Consider the following 5000-nt stretch of genomic DNA (forward strand, 5'->3'; position numbering starts at 1 on the left):
TGTTTACTATTTTCTGCCACCATTATAATGCAGATAACTTGCATGGTAACTTGTGAATTAAATGAAGCTTGAAAGAAAGTCATGATAAATAAAAGTAGAGTGTTTACGTTGTGAAGGCAATGTTCGTGACATCATCTTATGGGACACGTATGATTCACTCTCTTTTCTCTGATTTCCTTTACGTCGCGTAGTAATCAATCTTGCCTTTGTATCTGCAAAGACGATTCCACATAGATATGAACTGGCAATTACGTTTTGACATGATACTAAATAATTTGCATATCGTGTCAACTGGCATCTGGCAGTTTGTTTCCTGAATTCATTTGATTTTACACTTGCTATAGCAGACTGTTAGTGGAAGTCTTTTTACTCTATAATATATATATATTCTTTTGGCAAATCTTAAAGAAATTTTATTATGTGTTCTGAATACGGCCACGTTGTTATCCATGACAGTATCAGTACTGATGGATTCATTTTACCCGCTACCCTTCTTATATAGGAAATATGGTATATATTCTGAATGAGGCGGGGTTATTAAATGCCATGAATGTGGTACCATTGAAATCCTCTCTCCCTCTACTTGCACAAAGTGAGTATGATCCGTGATTCCCTCGTTATCCCACAATCTTGGTCCTCATAGCAGGGAAGGCATGAAGGAAGTCAGGGAAATACGAGGTATAATATGAACAGTATCAGGGGATATGCAATTAAATATTATAATCATGTGAGACATCTTTACCCAACGACGTACCTACCTTACCTGGATTTGGAATTTGCCCAATCCAAGAGGGGCTTCACCACCCCAGGATCCCCCCTTTTTGAAGCACTTTGTACTGTTTACCTTGACCTATGTATATACAGGATTGAGGTTACCCCTCAGTCCCACTCGGAGCACTTTGTGGTAATCATTGAGACTCTTTGAGTACTATTTTACAAATATGCATTATCGTCAGCATACCAGCTATGTAAATATCACCAGTGATTATATATGAAGTTGGTTCTACTGTTCCCAGTTGTGTCAGTTTAGACCTCATGACTGAATAAACATTGCATGGAATTTTCCAGATGCTGCTGCCACTGTTTATGTAATCCTGAGGACTGATTTTACAGTGCATGGATTTTTTTGCACACAGCATGTCAGTGTCAAGGTGTGGACTGGAATGCATTACATGGTATGTGAGGCAAACAGTGTCTCTCAATAGATGGCACAATATCGCCTATTGTAATTATAATAACTGTAGGGTGCCCTCTAGTGAGTGACCAGATTACTTTCGGTCATATTTTTTCATCCTGAGGAAAATGGGAAATGTGAAGTCCATATGAGGGAGTCTATAGATGCTCGATGCCAGTTTTGCTTCATCAAGCCCCTCAGTTGCAGTCATCATGGTGCAGTATGAGGGGTTCTTCTAGTGGATGTATGACTATAGGGAAGTAGTGTGATAACCATAACAATTAGTTTGTTTCTTGCTCTATCCTTCTGTGTATAGTAAGGTTAGGTATGTCAAGGTATGTAGCACAAGTTACTCTGAAAAGGAGAAGGGGGATCCTAGGGGGGGCAAAGTCTCCTCCTTGAGTAAGGCAATCCTTAACCCATTCTCACCGGATGATGTGCTGACACGTTTTGTGGTTTTTGTGTCGGAAGCCAGTGATGAGATATTTAGTCAAGGCCGGCACTCGGGATGATTGAGTGGACAGCCCAGGCTCGCTGCTTGTGCGCCCGAGAATTCCGAGGTGTTAGGCTTATGCGTTCGAAAAACCCCGGCATTCTGACCATTCAGAGCGTGAATGGGTTAAACCTAGGGAATCTTAAGTAGGTTGTTGGGGTAGGATGTTAGAGGTCATTGTATAGTGTATCAATGGCACATTTATGTGCATATTCCCTAATATAATTTTTTATTTTACCATCAAATTCCTAGATCTCCTTCATACCCTCCCCTGCTATTAGGTACAAGATTGTGGGATACAGGACTGAGAGGAATCCATAGATACCAGTAATGTTGTATTTAAGAATGGGGCACTATTCTAAATAAATACCGGAATTGATGTATGGAAACCGATACACCACAATCTGCTCCCAGTTGTAGGAGAGAGCAGGATGTATGATAAGGAAATATTTAATAGTGAAATATGAAGAAACACCAATAGCAATGCCACCCCCATCCCCCACCCCGAAAGCCTAACATCCTCCATGTATGAATGAAAAGACCAAGTATATTATGCTAGTCTTCTGGGGGGGATGATGGAAGCTGCCAACTAAGTTGAAGGAGCTGATGCCAGATAATATAATGAGGCTGCATCTATCCATACCCATACCCACCCATACTCATACCCACCCATACCCATACCCATACCCACCCATACCCACCCACACCCACCTCATGGCCACCCACACCCACCCATACCCATACCCATACCCACCCATACCCACCTCACACCCACCTCACACCCACCTCACACCCACCCACACCCACCCACACCCACCCACACCCACCCACACCCACCCATACCCACCCACACCCACCTCACACCCACCCACACCCTCCCACACCCACCCACACCCTCCCACACCCACCCACACCCACCCACACCCACCCACACCCACCCACACCCACCCATACCCACCCATACCCACCCATACCCACAAAAGTAATGCATAGAATGTAGACACACCCACCCATACCCACAAAAGTAATGCATAGAATGTAGACAAAAAGAGACAAAGTTTAAGGTTGTGGTGGCTGAGAGGGAGAAAGGAGGCTAGGTATGCAGGAGATAAAGGATTGGAAGTAAGCTAAGGAAATATATCAAGAGCATTAAAATCATTGATGAATGCATTGTTAACAATTACTATTAACCCATTGGGCACGGACGTCACGACATACATGATGGCACCGACTAGGCCTAAAAGACAGGTGTCAATGGGTACATGACGCAACATCGGGATTTGCTCACAGTTGAAGTACGCACACAACCATGGAGTATTATTGCTGTACTGGCGCTAGCTTCAGAGCTGCAGGGTTCCAAAATCAGCCTAATTCTGCATTTTGAATGGATTTATAAAAAAACATTGTTTAGGCTACTTTGCACTAGTCAGAGGGCAGAGAAAACACTTTCCCTATCCCTCTAATTTTTAGCCGGTGCCACCAGCGTCATAGACCGCCCGTCCTGACAGCCAGTTAGGTTGTTAGGCAGGGCGCCTAACGACCTAACTGGCCGTCAAGAAATCTTTGTCTGCAATGGGTTAACAGTATCAATGCATACTTATTATGGCTAGAAAGAATTATTTTCATTAAAAAGATGTAGTCATTTTTATTTGTGTTAAAAGCAGTGTATCTATGTAAATACTCTTGTTTTTATTTTATATATTTCTTGAATCTGTAACTACAGTATCTTCAGAAATAGGTAAGTGTAAATGAAGACTGATTATGGTGAAGTGATTAATATAAATCCTCTTTGCCTTAGATTATTTGACCTCTTCATATAGTTCTAGCCTGTCCACTTGTGTAATGCTTCAGCTCTCTCTACAGATTTTGAAGTTGGTGAAGCTAGTGTGAACAAGAGTCAAAGCACAGGATACATCTCAAAGGCAAGGCCATGGCTAACATGGCTTAGCACTATGTGAATGTAAGAGTACTGTCCTTGCTGCCCAGTGTGGCTCAGACTTTGGCATGATGCAGGAGTGGCATAGTAGAGCGATCATAAAGGTGACCGATTATGATCAGCCTTTGATTGGGGATTTTTTGAGTTGTGTGGATGGCTTTAATTAAGGTGCTGAGTATTACATGCTGTGTGTGAACTAACAGGTGCTTAACTTATTGGCCTTTCCTGCTTTTTTTTATAGGAATTTATCAATTTATCCCCAAAGTTTTATATAGATATCAAATTGTGTTTTGTGGAGTTCAGGTATTAGACATAAAGTTCCCTGTTAATTGTCATTAGGTCCAGTCCAAAATACAACAGATAATATTATCAGTTGAACTTTAAAAAAATATCTTATGTTTGTATCTAAGATAAGATAAACAAAAACTGCAGAAAAAAACACTACCTTGCACAAAATATTTACTTTATATAAAACTATATTATACCCTTTTTATGTAAGTGTTTTCTTAACACTTTAGTGTAATTACCTGGACACCTATATTATCCCCTATATTATCACAATACAAAGTTTCTAGCAATATATTGACCTCCTTCCCCTCCATGTTGCTTTACTGTCATTCTCTTTCTGTCTTTCTCTGTTCTCTCTTTCTTTTTTCTTTTTTCTTTCTTCTCTTTTCTCTCTCTTTTCTTTCTCTTTTCTTTCTCTTTTCTTTCTCTTTTCTTTCTTTTTTATTTTTTCTGCCTTATTTCTTTTCTCCTCTCTGTCCTCCTCTCTCTTCTCTCTTCTGTCCTCTCTCCTCTCTCCTCTCTTCTCTCTTCTCTCTTCTCTCCTCTCTCCTCTCTCTTCTCTCTTCTCTCTTCTCTCTTCTCTCTTCTCTCTCCTCTCTCCTCTCTCCTCTCTCCTCTCTCCTCTCTTCTCTCTTCTCTCTTCTCTCTTCTTTATCTTTATCTTTATCTCTCTCTCTCTCTCTCTCTCTCTTTCTCTCTCTCTTTCTCTCTCTTCTCTCTCCTCTCTCCTCTCTCCTCTCTCCTCTCTCCTCTCTCCTCTCTCCTCTCTCCTCTCTCCTCTCTCCTCTCTCCTCTCTCCTCTCTCCTCTCTCCTCTCTCCTCTTGTCTCTCTTCTCTTCTCTTCTCTTCTCTTCTCTTCTCTTCTCTTCTCTCTTCTCTCCTTTCTCTTCTTTCATCTCTTTCTCTTCTTTCATCTCTTTCTCTCTTTATCAATGGAACTGATTGGAAAACTTTTCCAGTAAGGAACACTTCTTACCCTTTAACCTGCTCCTGCACTCCCCATCAAGGTTTCAATTATACCTGGTCTCCTGTTCTTGCTTCCAGCATCTATTTCTAAGCTTCAGATGTGTTTACTCCTGCTTCTCACCTGCTTGTTGAAAAACACCACT

At 41.4% G+C, this 5000-nt stretch overlaps 1 protein-coding gene across 3 annotated transcripts in view; it reads left to right on the forward strand.

Annotated features, from left to right (window-relative positions):
- Positions 1-5000, forward strand: part of LOC122259400 (putative phospholipid-transporting ATPase IIB) — a 19449-nt gene that overhangs the window by 156 nt on the left and 14293 nt on the right. The window contains exon 2 of one of the 3 annotated variants that reach the window (XM_086550587.1): positions 3531-3707. The exons of 1 other annotated variant lie outside the window; for it this stretch is intronic. The gene's annotated coding sequence lies outside the window, so the exon portion shown is untranslated. The remainder of the gene's footprint in view (positions 1-3530; positions 3708-5000) is intronic. One more of the 3 variants, XM_086550585.1, reaches the window with a different exon arrangement.

This window comes from Penaeus japonicus, unplaced genomic scaffold (assembly GCF_977035675.1).
Source record: "Penaeus japonicus unplaced genomic scaffold, GWHDUDI00000001_assembly GWHDUDI00000024, whole genome shotgun sequence".
Classification (NCBI taxonomy): domain Eukaryota; kingdom Metazoa; phylum Arthropoda; class Malacostraca; order Decapoda; family Penaeidae; genus Penaeus; species Penaeus japonicus.